Source organism: Octodon degus, unplaced genomic scaffold (assembly GCF_000260255.1).
Source record: "Octodon degus isolate 3935 unplaced genomic scaffold, OctDeg1.0 scaffold00004, whole genome shotgun sequence".
Classification (NCBI taxonomy): domain Eukaryota; kingdom Metazoa; phylum Chordata; class Mammalia; order Rodentia; family Octodontidae; genus Octodon; species Octodon degus.
Window position 1 is genome coordinate 4,347,925 of NW_004524580.1, and position 15,778 is coordinate 4,363,702.

Below are 15,778 nucleotides of genomic sequence, written 5' to 3' on the forward strand. Positions count from 1 at the left end.
TATATATATATGACTTCTCTTAAAAGCTGAGTGTCTCAGGTATTGTGTCACAGTGACAGAAACCTGATTAACACCCAGCAAATGTACTATAGGGCAGCTCAAGTACTGGAAGAGGAAAACTGGAGATGGACTGAAATAAAGAGAAGCGGAATCATAAGAATGAATCAAATGGGGCTGGGGAGATAGCTCAGCGGCATAAGCACCTGCCTGGCAAACACAAGGTCCCGAGTTTGATCCCTGGTAACACATGCCATGCTGGCCTTGTAACCAGGCATGGTGGTGCATGTCTGTAATCCTAGTGCTGGACAGGTACTACGAGTCTAAACTGTGTAGTGAGCCCCTGTATCTAAATATCTAAATATATAAAAGAATGAATCAAGAGCTCATGTGCGTCTCAGGATGGCAAGTGGGGATGGCACTGGTTTGCTCCTCTATTCTCACTGTTTCCTGAATGGGTGTAAATGCCTTCAAGTGTATGAGGTCAGACAGAGTGGCGACTGAAATAGTTTTCTGTCTTTCATTTTGTTGTCTTTCAATCAATTCCTAGTATCATGACTAAGCAGTGAGCTTGTATGTTGTAGCTGATGAGTTTGAGCACGCACACACAGTAGAGGGCTTAATCAGGAGAATTAAGAAGTGTAGGTTATCAAATATACCTCTTAGGCTAAAACTTTCACAAAGGCTCCTTTGACTCTGAATGCCTGTAAGTGTGTACGGACACTAGCAGTGTGCTTCCTGTGATTAGGGCACCTGGACTTGAATACTGGTTGTGTAACTGTGGGTATATCTATTTCCTTAACCGAAAAGATAATAAACATAGCTCTAAAATTTCTATTAAGAAGAGGCTACTGCTGACAACTTAGTTGGAAGGGCAGCTTCATAATGAGTTTGTACAGCATGCTTAAGAAAATAGAAGTGTCTGTGTAAGAGAATGGGAAGCGGATGATGGGGATCGCTGCTGTGTGCATGTGAGTGTGAGAAACACTCCTGCCAGGGCCATCATTCATAAAATCCTAGGAGGCATAAATTAAATAATACATTTTTCAAAGTTTACAATAAGGCCTTGGCTTTATTAATGGTAGCACGAATTGATCCTAACATCTTTATTATGAAGAAAATGGATGAGAGCCATATAGGAAGAAAGTAATTTCCTAAAGTGAGAGAGAAAAGCAGGCCCTGGTCTCTTACCCTACTTCTCACAAAATGTTTGATAAACATCTGCACAAAGCTGTGATCACAGCAGCAGTGGTCTGTTTGTGGTGTCTCTAGAGAATTTGTCCCCCAGGTTTAGCCTGTGGTTGAGCTCTCACTGAGGCTCCACTCTACCACAGTGCTGAGGCCTCTCACTGCAGATTTCTAGTATGCCCTTTTGAGGTGTGTGTCTGGTGTGCATGACAAGCGTGGTGAGTGCTCTTCACATTTGCTACTGCTGAGTTTTATATTTTTGTCCTGTCAGCGAAGTTCAGTTTCAATTCCCAGTGACATCTTATTTTTTCCCCTTGAACTGTTTTGTGCATTAAGTATTTATTTGCTTTGCAAATCCCATCATGGGTTTGAGATATTGCATACAATGACATCTATCTACGTGGAAATGCACCCTGAATGTAGATCTGACACTGGACACTGTGCAGTCTTCGAAGTGGTCTGTGGCTGAGAGCACAGTGAAATTGTATGTTTAATAAAATCTAAAAAAGGTACGGCCCTTATTATTGTACATCAAAACTTCTCATGAATTGTCATATAAGTTGAGATGTAGCTTGAAAACCAAAATATAAAGAGCAAAATAAAAGATAGATAATAGGTAGTAGGGAGACAGGTCGTTCTCAAAGGAAAAGGAGATCAAGAGATAGAGAAAAGAGAGAGGGAACAGAGCAGGCGGGGATGAAAGGAGATTAAGACTGAAGCCTGTGGTGGTACATGTCTGCAATTTCAGCAACCTGGAGGCTGAGGCAGGAGGGTTGTTGTGAATTTGGAGCCACCCTGGGCTACAAAGTGTGCTCCAGGCTAGCTTGAGCTGCCTAGGAAGAGCCTGTCTCAAAAAGACCAAAAAAAAAAAAAAAAAAAAAAGAAAAGGAAAAAGATTTATTATGTTCCTTTACTAACTCCCCACAAGGATTGCAACCATTATTTACTGAAAACAAGTATTAATAAAAACTAAAAAATAAAAAATGAAGCCATTGTTGATAAGGGAGGGTCAGAACAGTTGCTTTTCACAGCTAAATTATGGTATTTGCTATTCTGCTCCAGCTGTTTAAGATGAATTAATTTAAACACACACACGCACACACACACACACACACACACACACACACACACACACACACACAGAGCCTCCGTTTGCTCAGAACTCGGGTGTGCATTCCCTTTCCCACCACTCATATGCACTTCTGTTATTGTACTCTACTTCCTGCCTTCTCCCTGCTAGATTCCACAATGCCTTGGTTAGGCTTTCTAAGCAGGCTTCATCTTGGTTTGCCTTTTGTCTCCTGAAGCTCTTCCCTTTTGTAAGAGTATCCACAGCTTTGACTTGTGGTCCTTACAAAGGACCTCCCTCTCAGACTCCTCCGTGAGCCATTCATTCTGCTCTGGTCATGCCTTGGAAGTGGGGTGTCAGACCTCTGACTTTTAAGGGCTTTGGCTAGCGGTGAGGCTACCAGTGCTCAACTTTAATTTCTGTCAACACCTTTTTTTTTGGTTGGTTCAGCCCACCCTAGGGGGTAGGGCTGGCTCAGCATGTGGTGCTGGGGATTGAACCTCAGTCCCTGTGCTTGCCTAAGCAGGCGCTTTAGTCTGCTGAGCTATTTTGCTGGCCCTCTGTCAACACTTAGGAGTAGTGATTTTCACATAAGCAACATGACTGGGTATGACTGGATTTTGGGACGGTCTTACCATTTAGGAGACACTTAGTCTTTTTTTATCATCACAAGTTTGGCGCACATAATGACTATACTAATCATGTGGAGTTTGTACACAGGTGTGACACATCTTAATTCTTTTTTGTACCCTTTCCTCCCATCTTTTCCCGTTCTCTGCAACTCTTGTTTACTGTTCTATTTGAAGAAGCCCTTTTTCCATTTTTCTCTGATTTTTTGTAAAATTCCTTTTCCTATCTTTCCTTTCCCACTCCCTTTGTACTCAAGAATTGAACAAAAAACACTAGTGAGACTGAAGTTAAAAGCAGGATCATATATATATATATATATATATATATATATATATATATAATCTTCATTAATATATGGTATATGGTAAATCACCTAATTTGTATTTTATAACTGACCAAAGCGTCTTTGAAGTTTCAGTTTTCTTTCTCGTGGGATGGCAGAAGCAATGGAGTTTATTTCTGTTGTGGGCTAGTCACTGAGAAGCCCAACCTGTTAAAAACATAAAGGAAGTTTTCCTGATAGGATTAGGATCAAGAACTCATCCTTTAGGTGTTCTCCAGAATTTAAAGGCCCCTCTAATTCAGCACTGTGATGATTCCTGCTTTACTCTTGTTACCAAGAATTTCTTTTGCTATTCTGGGTCTCTTCTTGTTCTATATGAACTTTTTAGGGATTTATTTATGTATTTGGTACAATGTCTCGATACACAGCTTGGACTTGTAGTGATCCTTCTGTCTCAGCCTTCCCAAGCGCTGGGATTATAAGCATGTGCCACCCTGCCTGATATCAATGGCCAGCTTGGCATGGGGCTGGCACTTGATGTGGTAGCAGGGATCAAACCTAGGTCCTTGTGCTTTCCAGGCAGGTTCTTAGACCACTAAGCTACCTCTCTGGTCCTCCATAGGAATTTTAGAATTGTTTTCTCCAGTTCTGTGAAAAGCTGTTGATATTTTAACTGGGATTATATTACATCTGTGTATCAATTTTTCAAGTATTATGTGACTGTTTTGATTATCTTGGCTTTGCTCACCGGGGATTGAACTCAGGACCTTGAGCTTGTCACATAGGTGTTTATGCCACTTAGCTATCTCCCTGGACCTACATTTTCTGATATTCTCATCCTTTTCCTTTCCAGAATATTGTAGTTTCTTTAGATTAATTCCTAAGCATTTAGTTTCACACATGGCCTTTTTCTTCTTGCTATTTCCTTTTTCAGCAGATTCATTATTAGTGTATAGGAACACTATCGATTTTTGTGTGATTTTATGTACTGCTACATTCCTGAATTTGGTTATTAATTCTAAAAGTCTTTTGGTGGATTTTTAAAATCTCTTCTACCCACCCGTCTGAGTCTTTTGATTGGGTAATTCAGACCACTCACATTGAGTTATTGCTGAGAGGTACTGACGTTTTCTGCCAGGCCATATTTTCTGGCTTCTAATTCCATGCCTTTCCCTTCTACTGAACTGCTTACCCTACCCGGTGCATTCAGTCTATTAGACTTTTTGACATTGTTAACTCAATTTTGAGGATATCCTTGAAAATTTTTTGGAGTGCGAGTTTGGTGTTCATGAATTTCTTTAGGTTCTTTTCTCATGAACATATCTTATTTCTCCATTTATTTTGAAAGATAGCTTTGCAGGATATAGCAACCTGTGTTGGAAAATATTTTCTTTCAGGACTTGAAACACTTCATTCCAAGCTCTCTTGGTCTTAAGGTTTTTGTTGAGGAGTATGCTTATATGGTGGTCATACCTTTGTAAGTGATTCATAGTTGTTCTCTATCTGCTTTTAAGATTCTGTTCTTGTGTTGTTACATTTTCAGGACTTTGACTATAATACGGAGAGGTTATTTTCTGATCATAGCTGTTTGGGGCTCTCCATGCCCTACTTATATGTATATTAAATTCTTTCCCCATATTTGAGAGCTACAGTGATTAAAAAACAGCATGATACTGGCACAAAAACAGACATGAGAATCAGTGAATCAGAATAGAAATATGGAATCAGCTCCAACTACATTTAACTATTTGATCTTTAACAAAAGGGTAAAAAATATACCCTGCAGGAAAAATAACCTTTTTAATAAATGACAGTGGTAAAACTTATTATTCACCTGCAGAAGACTGAGTTGTCTCTCACAATGTGCTAAACTAAAATCAAAACAGATGAAAGATGAATGCAAAGTAGAAACACTTAACATGCTGAAAGATCAATTCTCGAAGTCATAGCAGAGGCAAGAACTTTCTGAATAGAACCTTGGTTGCACAGAACATACTACTGAGAATCAACAAGTGAAATCAAAACAGATTAAAAATATTCTCTACAGCAAAAGAAACAACCCACAAAGTGAAAAGGCAACCTATGGGAGAAAACTTTTTGTCAGGTATTCTTCAGGCAGAGGACTAATACTTGGAATGTATAGAGAACTCAAAATAATTAGATCCACCAAAAATAAAAGACCCATTCAAAACATGGGCAAGTGAAATGAATAGATACTTCATACAAGAAGTGTGAATGGCCAATAAATAAATGAATAAATGCTTAACAAAATTGACCATTAGAGAAATGCAAATTAAAATAACAACATTGAGATTCTGTTTTTACCCCCAGAAAGATCAGCCATAATCAAGAAATCAAGTGCTGGTGAAGCTGCAGAGAAAAAGTAATTCTTCTACATTTTGGGTGAGAAAGTAAACTCATGAAACCGCTATCGAAATTAGTATGGAGATTCCTTAAAAAACTAAAACTAGAATTTCCATTTGATCTAACTGTTCCATCTGTAGGTATCTTCCTAAAAGAGTTAGAAACATTGAATTACAGTGATACATATACAGCTATGTTTATATTAGCACAACATATCAACAGGTGAATGGATAGGGAGAGTGTATGTATACACAATAGTGTACTATTTTGCTACCCTGAAAGATAAACTTGAGACATTTGTAGGGAAATATACGCACCTTGAGATCCCAATGTTAAGTGAAATAAATCAGGCATGCTTAAAGATTGTGTGGTTTCTTTTATATAAGCAACCTAAATTATAAAGAGAAAAATAAATGATAGCTAATTGGAGACAGAGAGTTCTTTAGTGGGAAGACAATCAAGAGACAGAGGGAGGGTTGAAGGAGAAGAGGGGGAGGGGATGACAAAAGGGATTAAGTTGTGCTTTGTACATGTACCTCCTCTATAGAAGGAATGTAAACATATATACTGCAAACATGTACCAATAAAAATAAGAATATAAACCAATAAAATAATATAAGAAGTTAAAAAGGGTCCTCTACAAAATCCTTAGAGCTTTTCACAGCACAATTTGAAAACCTAATGGCCTTAATTATATCTTCTACTGTAAGCATGATTCTATTGAGTTGAAAAGAGTGAGTAGTGCCAGCAAAATACCATTTGGAATGATACAACTGGACTGTTACATACTCCATCATTACCATCCTCCCCAAGAAAATTGTTAATTTTCTAACTTTTCACTTTTTGACCCCTGATTATAACCTGGAAAATAAAGACACCTGGGGTGAGTCCCTTCCCAACTTCACTGCCCTCTCATTTCTTTCACTGCAGTGCAGCTTTATCTGCATGATCCTTGTTGTGGGGAACCAGTCAGACTACTTCAAAGCCTACGAGTATGTAAGGACATCTGAGGACATGACCCTAGTGTGGGTCACAGTGGGATATAGTTATGTAGCCATGACCTAGCAGAGGTAAACATGTATGCACCGGTCACTGACTGCACTATGTAAGAATGTAAATACGAGATAACAACTTGAATAAGAATTATGAAATAAAGATGCAGGTAGTTCTGGCTCTTTCTCTTGAGTTCTTGCATTCTTGTGCTCTTTGCTGCCTGCTTTTGTGGCTGATGACTTGTGCACGTGTATTCTTTAACCTTGAGACCTCACCCTTGAAAATCTTCCTTGGCTCCCACCCCCCAAGCAGGCCGACACTTGTCTTACATGCTGCCTCTGTATCCTCTTCATTGTTCCCCTGTGCCCTTCCTCTGTTGTCAGTACATTCCATTATATAATTCTCACTGTTGTAGTCAGAGTTTACAGGGTGATAGATTTAGTACAGAACACATAACTTATAGGATTATTTTATAATACTCACCAAGACAGTCAAATGCAAAAGGGTAAGGGAGAATTGTCCATGCACTAGAGACCCAAAGAATCTGGCCGAGGGTCTGGATCCCACAGCAATGTCCTGCATGAATAACACTGAAGACCTAAAGGCCATGGCAGTGTCCTCCATGCATCAAGCAGGAAGTCTAGAGCCCACAACAAAGTCTCATGAAAGTCTGTATCAAGGACTTGCGCTGGGAAGTTCCAAAGGTCAGTGGTGAAAGCTAGAACATCCATACCAGTGGGATGTAGGATCTGGGCCAGCAGGATGATGAATCTGAACTGGAGCCAGGAAGAGATGCTCAAGGTGAGGACCAGAGCTTCCCTGAAGAAAACTGCAGCCATCCTCATCGACAGTGAAGACCAGAGCAATTCTGATGATAGCACCTGGGCTCATACCAGGAAAGCCAGAATGACAAGCTTATCCAGGATAAGCAATAGCATACCATCTTACCATCCAGTTCTGTTTTTATTCTGTTAACAGCAGTCCTCACGTGGGCCTTCTGCACCCACAACCATGCTGACTGGGGTCAGCTGGGTGCTACAAGTGGCCCATTAGTTAATCCACCACAATCGAACAACTTTGCTCTCTTCTGTGATCCTTCCTCCTGACTAATGGCACCACCATTCTCCCTTTGCATTCTGGGTCACCATTTCTGGTTGTCCCAGTGCACACAGCCTCCACTTCCAAGTAGTCAGCAATTTCTAGGTATCGCAGGTCTGCAGTGCTTCTCAAGTGTGACATCATCATTTCTCCTGTAGACTATTTGCTTCTCAAACTTGATTTTATTTTGATTATCTTTTTCACAGATCAGTAGGAGAGAAAGAACTGAAATCACAGCATGCCCAAAATTGCCCATGGCCCAAAGCCAATCAAAAAATCTACAGCAGATTAGCCCATGGGAGTGAGACGTGTTTGGTAATTCCTTCTAATATATGTAACTTCATCTTCTACTGTTTCAGTCTCCTTATCTATAAAACAGATGTCTTAATGGCACTCAGATCGCCAGTACCCAGCTCACAGAAATTCAGAATCGCATCATTAATGGAAAATTTCTAGCACAGGCCACATAAGTCCTCAATAACTAGGAAGTGTTATAGTCAACCCAGTAATTAAAAAAATCTTGATATTTTTGTAGACATTACCTGACCCACAGATGTAGGAAGTTTGGCTTTTACAATAACTTGTGCTTCTTTTTAAGTGAATTGGTTCATAAAATCTAAAAGTTTGAAATATACTACATAAAAATATGTTTTAGGCTTCTTTTTAATAAATTAAAGTTTGATCAAAAGTCAAGTTTATGCTGCTTACTACCACTCTCAATTGCTTTATACCAAGTGTATATTATTTTTTTCATTACTATCTATCTATCTAATTATATATTATAATAATATATAATATATAAGAAGTATAATAAATAATATAAACCAGCTTTCTAATATATATTTATTATATATAAATATATATATATATATATATTGTAAAGAGACAAAAACAATAAAATGATATAGAATTTCAGAAATTAACCATGGTTTCTCATTCTCATGAGCAAACCTAGATTTTTTTGATTGCCTTTGAGCCAGGTACAATGTTATGGTTTCAGTTCTTTCTCTCCTACTGATCTGTGTAAAAGCTAACCAAGATAAAATCAAGTTTGAGAAGCAAATAGCCTACAGAAGAAATGATGATGTCACACTTGAGAAGCATTGCATATTGTTATCTTCAAAGTTGTTGCTCAGATTGCCAGGTACAGGCATGCAAAATTGATCAAACAATATAAACACTAAGCATTCCTTTCAATGAAGTAATATAAATTAGCACAATTCTCCTATCTATCTATCTATCTATCTATCTATCTATCTATCTATCTATCTTTTCCCTTCCTTCTTTTCCTTTTAGTTTTTCTTTCCTTTTGAACAGTTTCTCTCACCATATCTGTTATACCTTTTGTATCTTACTTACTTTTTCAGTTTCTTTCACTAGTAAGACAATAAGATTTATACATGCAATTCTGATTCATTTCACTTATGAATATGGTCTCCAGTTGCATCCATTTACCCATAAAATCCTTGAATTTATGTTTCTTTACAGATGAGTAGTATTCCATTGTATTATTTTCTCTCCCCTGCCCCCCCCTTTTTTTTTGCACCAGGGATTGGACTCCGAACCTTGCCCTTGCCAGACAAGCACTTATGCCACTGAGCTATCTATCTGGCATTATATTTTTCAACTTTTGGTCTAGAGAACTTTTATAGGCTTGTATGTTTTGAGATTTAAAAATTAAAATTAGTTGGCAGTTTATTGATAGTGTCTCTTCAAAGAAAATTGCACGATTCTTTTTTATTTTTAAGGAATACAAATAGTGATAAAAAATAGTGTTAGAAAAAATACAAGATTTCAGCACCCACCAAATAGCTCAGAGGATTAAAGCACCTGCAAGCAGGCACAGGGGACAGAGGTTTGATCCTCGGGCCTGCCTTGCTGGCCCTGCCCCTGGGGCACACTGAGACTGCAATTGAGACTGGGAGATATGCACCTATAATCCCAGCTCTTGGGAGGCTGTAAACAGGCAGATCACTATGAGTCTGATCTAGTAGTGAGACCCTGAATGCCCTGTAGACCCTTTTCTAAAATACAAAAAAGAAAGAAAGAAAGAAAGAAAGGAAGAAAGAAAGAAAGAAAGAAAGAAGAAAGAAAGAAAAGAAAAAGAAAAATACAAGATTTCACTAAACCAAGTAATAAGAATTCAACAATGGTCACTGTATTACATAATGTTATCTTCAGATTAGTTGTTCAGATTACCAGATATAAATGTTTAAGACTCATTTAAAGAAAAAACAAGACAAAACAATAGCAAAGAAGTTATAAGAAATTCAAAAGAGAAACAAAATTGGAGGAAAAAATAAATTTAAGCATTAACTGCTCCTTTTAGAAGAGCAGCAGAGGGCCAGTCAGATAGTTCAGTGGACTAAAGCACCTGCTTAGGCAGGCTGAGGGTCCAGGGTTTGATCCTAGGCATGCTGTGCTAGCCCTGTCCCCGGGGTATGCTGAGCTGGCGATTGAGACTGGAAGTGGTGGCATGCTTGTGATCCCAGCACTTGGGAGGCTGGAAACAGGAGGATCACCTGAGTCTGATCTGGGTAGTGAGATCCTGTAGTCCCTGTACTAAGTACATAAAAAAAGACCACTAGAAATAGACAGTATAATCATCCAAACTGTTCTGCAATGGATAAAAATGATATGGTATTTTTACACAGTAGAGTATTATTCAGCTATAAAAAAGATAAATTCGAGGCTTTTGCAGGTAAACAGGCACAGCTAGAAACTATTTTGGTGAGATAAGTCAGATCTACATGTGCAAACATCGTATTATCTTGCTAGTGTGAGAACCTGAAAGAGTAATGAAAATCTAAAAGGTACAACAGATGCTGTGAAAAGGAAAGAAAATTTTCAATGGGAAGGAAAACCTTGGTTGGGGAAAAGGACAAATGAAAGAAGGGAACTGCACTATTCTGATGGCCTTTCTGATGTACTTAAAAAGATTACAACACCAAATACTCACTAACTACCTACTATGTGAGAGAATACAATAGGCATGGGCCCTTCCCTGGGAAAAATCCTGTTCTTGTTCCCAAGGAGCTGTCTAGTAGAGTAAAAGACAAGGACATGTGGAAATATACATCAAGGAATAATGTGGCTCTCAGATCATAGGAAGGCAGAGGCTGTGGAGTCACACAGAAGGAAGAGATTTATTTGGGTGGGATATGGCGAGAACAGTGCAATCCTTGTAAAGGAATTCCTATTTTTAGGAGGAATATGATTATAGACACCAAGAGGTGGAAGGGGTGGTGCTGGCTGGGCACACAGAACTGGCCCTTGAATGACATGGAGTCTGGGGCAGGGCAAGAGCCAGTGTGTTAGGTGAAGAGTAGAAGGAGAATATATGCCAGATAATTTAGTGTGGCTATCAGTTCTACATGAGGTCAGAGAGATGGAGGATTTCATTTTAGCTTTCAAAAAAGACATAATCCCTTACATTTGGAATTAACATGTTAAGTTCTCAGGTAACACATAAGGGGTGGGAGTAAATTTCAGGAAGATTCAGCTAAAGGAAGTAAGTTATGCTAATTGGATTTTAAAGAAAGATAGGGGTTTGATAAGTGTAGATGGGAATTCGGCATCTGGTGCAACAGGGAGCAGTGGCTGAGGCGTACTGCCCCCTGTCGCCGTAGCTACCTGATTCCAAAGATCGGAATAATTGCTTCTGCTCATCACCTCCTGTTTTGTCAACCAAAATTTGCAATAAAGTAAAGCTCCTACAGAAGACAACTTAATGAAATCCAGAGCAAAGCATGTGTTTGTACTAACTAAACTCGACATTTTTACAGGTTCTAACTCATTCAATCTTGAAACTATGCTGTGCATGCATTTTTTTTTTTTTAATTTCTACATTAGAGTTGAAACAGTTCTGAGAGTGTGGCTTCCATGAGCCCACAAAATGAAGGAGTCCTATGTCTAGGATTTGATCCCAGAACTATTCAGAGTCAATGTTCATTGTCCTCCCAACAAGTGCATCCCTTTGCAATTTTTGTATTGTCTTGGAAAATGCACTTCTGAAATACTATTGTTAAAATAGATTTCCTAAGTTGACATCATACACCTTGTGGTGGTTCATGCATTGGGTCAACTTGAGATGTCAGAAGCTCATCTGGATCCGCTGGGCGATTCCACACCCCAGGGTGGCCCACTCTAGAGTGAATCAGCACAGAAAGGGTATATAAAGGGACTGAGGAAGGCTTCTGTGTGCTCCACTTCTATGGCGCTTTGCAGTGCCACTTCAGAGCCTCCACTTTGGAGGAGTTCCTAAGAGCTCCAATCTTCACAGTCAGCATAGAAGGAAGGGAGAGGCTGGATGGACATCGCAGCTGCTGCTTCTACTCTGTTCTTCGCCGTCATGAACTGCTGCCATCTGTCCTGGAGCCAGCTAAGGATGGACTGAAACCTCCACTAACTGTGAGCTAAATAAACCTTTCCTTCCTTCATTTTAGGTGTCAGTATTTTGTCCCAGCAACGAGTAAAAAGTAACTCAGGTACATCCCAAATCTCAGCTGTAATGAAGGCAGCAAATGAAGGAAATATTAAGAGAATGCATCCCTTTCTAATTTCAGCCATCCAACCTTAATTTTTGCACCCTGAAAAACCTGCTACTATAAAATTAGCCTCAAGCATAAGTGACTCTGTGATTTAATAAAACTACCTTCACAATAAGGTTGTATGTTAAAATTGGGACATGAGCATGCTCCTTCAGAACAACATTCATTTCCTGTGGCATTTTCAAATTCTAATAGCCTGGTTCTCATGAAAAGAAGGAAATCGATCTCTCTTCTGTGCACGAAGTTCTTCACTATTGGTTTTGGTGAGACTAATTCAAGAGCTTAATATTAAGTTGTAATATTAAAATTTCTACAGACTTTTCCACCACCCTTAATTATATAACATTGTTTTTGGAACAAAAATTTCTTAATTTAAAATGTGATATTTATCCTGATAATTTCTCATATCTTCACTGCAAGTAAAGTCACACACTCTCATTTGGTTTCTTATAAGAAGATATCTGAATGCCTTGTATTTTATGCATTTTTACATGGTTCTGTCAGTAAAATTCAATTTGTGAAATGAAAAAAAAAAATAAAAAGGCCATCTTTCTTCCAAAAAAAATAATAAAAGTGACTCTGTTTCTTTTCTTACCTGATTGGAAAGCCCTGCTTCCATCTAGGATTAGACAATGTCACTTTTTATATAAACATAAAAGTTCATAAATTTATGCACTAGTATGAATTCATGACTGAGATGTCAATTGCTTCCTTTAGGCATGAGCAAATGTTTATTAGACAGCTACTCTACTTTGCCAGCCTTTGTGGAAAGTTTCAAAGGACTAGCTGGAGACATAATTTTGACCACCAGCAAAGTAGGATATAGTTAAGAAGATGAGTAGGACACAGGAAAATAGAGGAGTCCGTTAACACAAGCATAATTATAACTTTATGATATAGATCATGCACATTCATCACTGTACATCAGTGATGGTAACAGCGACAGATACATGTCCGGTGATTGTAAGAATGGCTAATATTAAATGTAAGTGACTTTTATAGACTGAATATGGTAGTTCTGAGGAAAGATTTGAGGAAGGTTTATGAAATTAGAAATCTGAGCTGGGAAGAGAGTTCAGTGGTCTAAGCACGTGCCTGGCAAGTGCAAGGACATGGGTTAGATCCCTAGTATTGCATACTGTGCTGGCCCTGAACCGGGCATGCTGTGCTGGCTCCTGAAACTAGGCGTGGTGGAGCACATCTGTGATCCCAGTGCTGGGGAGACTGAGACAGGAGGATCACTATGAGTCCTAGCTGCATAGTGAGACCCTGTGCCAAATATATAAATAAATAAAAAAGACCAGAATATACTTAACAATAAAATTAGAAATCAATCTGTAGAATTCAAATATTTATTATTATTATTTTTATGTTCTTTGTGAGCATTGTGCTTTAGTTTTTCATGATATAGTTTCTGAAAAATAAGTGGCATCAAATAGCAAAGTTTCAATTCAAACCAGTTCAGCATGCAATCTTTGACATGCTCAGATATTTATGCAATTCTTTTTCAGGATTCCTCAAATTTAAATAAAAAGATAACTTGAAGGCTAACATTAGCCAATTAAGTAGTACTTAGGTTTATCAGAAAAATATTTGATATTATGCTAAAAGTTTATCTTAGTAATTCCCAATTAAAATATTCATTATTTTGAATTTAACAGTAAAATCAGCTGTCATGATGGTGTCATACTTCAGTGAAAAATACATTGAAGCAGTAACTATTCTCTGGGTTTTTTTTTCTGGTTTTGTATATAACTATGAATAATTACTGATTAAAATTAATAGTTATATTCAAAACAGTTTAATCTATAGTACTGATGGGGTGTGCTTCATATTAGTCACGCAATTAAACTTTGGAATTAGGGTTTGAATTCTCACTGTTCTTTATTTTCACAGTTCCACTTCATGTATTACCAGAAAAACAAAACTTCATGCTTCTTGAAGAAAAATATGGTATAATAGCTCAGTGCTAGATACAAAAAGAGGGAATGTTGGTTCTATTTTTAGTCTGGAAAATGATTAGGTCTTGCCTTGAGTAGGTATTTATAGCATTGAGTATTAATTTTTAAAATATGGTAGTCAGTTCTGAGGAAGGATTTGAAGAAGCTTTATAAAAAGCTTTATAAAATTAGAAATCAAAACAAAACCTGTATTTAATAATTTTTATATTATACCTTTGATATAGTACATACTGTTATGACATGTTCAAATTGGACACAGTTAATTTATAACTGTGATTCTACAATATTATATAATGGAAGGAGAAAAAGTAAATGCAAGTAAAAGATAAAATTTAAGGTTGTGAAAGGTTTTGAAGAAACTAGCAGGATGCTAAGCGAGAGAACTAGAGTGCTGACGGGGAACAGAACTTCAAATGGCTTGTTAGGAAAGTACCCCCGAGGAAGTGCCGGTTAGGCAGAGCCTTGAGCTGGGAAATTGTTAGAACTAGACAGTTTCAAGAAAAGAAAGGGGAACCATTGTTCCAGGACCAGGAAACAACACACACAGGGACCCTGCTAGGCAAGGATTTGGCATATTCAAAAAACCTGGAGGAGACTTGAGTGATGCTAGCCTGAGAAATGAAGAGGATAGTCCTTGTGAACTGGGCTGGGGCACACAACACAAAGCTTCTTGAGGTCATGTTCAAGAGACCGAATTGTTATTCCAAGAACAGAGGAAAGCATCAGGTTTTAGCTGGAGAGTGACTTGAGTATTCAGGCTGCTGTGTGGAGAAGGGTCGAAAGGAATCAAAATGAAACAGGGAGACAAATGAAAAGACAGAGACTGAATGCACTGTTCTGTTGGCAGATGGTGGTGGTGTGCTTTCACACAGGACTGGTGGGATGAGTAGACAGGAGAAGGACCCCTAATTTGGATTAGGGAAGCAAAGGGGCAAAACCAGCAATGAAGGCCGTGTAAGAAAAGAGTTTATCATCTTTCTGCGCTCCCCACTTCAATCTCTGCTTCCCGATGCCGTACTGGGGGTGGCTTCTCTGCCAGGCGTCTGTGCCATGCTGTCCTGGCTAAGAGCTAGCCAACATTGGACTGGAAACCTCTACAACCGTGAGCCAAAAGAAACTTTTCTTCCTTTAATGTGTGGGTGTTGAGTGCTAGTGATGAAGACAGTAACCAAGCTCATGCATAGAGTTTATTCTAAAGTCCTTTGTCACTCACATCAAGTTCTTCTAAACTTTTAAGCAAACCAAATACCACTTCAAAACATAAGACTCTCAAAGCAGCTGACCCAGATCCTGGCACCCTGCGTGGTTCACCGTCTGGAGAAAGCCTCCCCTGTGCTTTCGGCAGGCACAGGACTAATATGGTGGGAATGTATGACACACCGGGCATGTTTAACGTTTCTTTGCCCTCCAGAGCCAAAACTGCTCAATAATATGCTGCAAAATCTGAGCATTAATTCTGAATATTTCTAAAATAATCTTCAAGTTGAGACAACGGCACTGTGCAGATCAGTTGCATATTATCTTAGTGGTTATTCATTGTACAAGATGCAGACATGATATCCTGTCTCAAACACTATTAGAACAAACCACTCTAGTCACTGAATTAAGAGAATGGAGTTGTATATCTATCTTAACTAATTTGAGT

The 15,778-nt window shown here is 38.5% G+C and overlaps 1 pseudogene; it reads right to left on the bottom strand.

Annotated features, from left to right (window-relative positions):
- Positions 1-659: 659 nt before the first annotated feature.
- LOC105742330 overlaps positions 660-15,778 on the bottom strand; it is a 33,774-nt pseudogene continuing 18,655 nt past the window's right edge.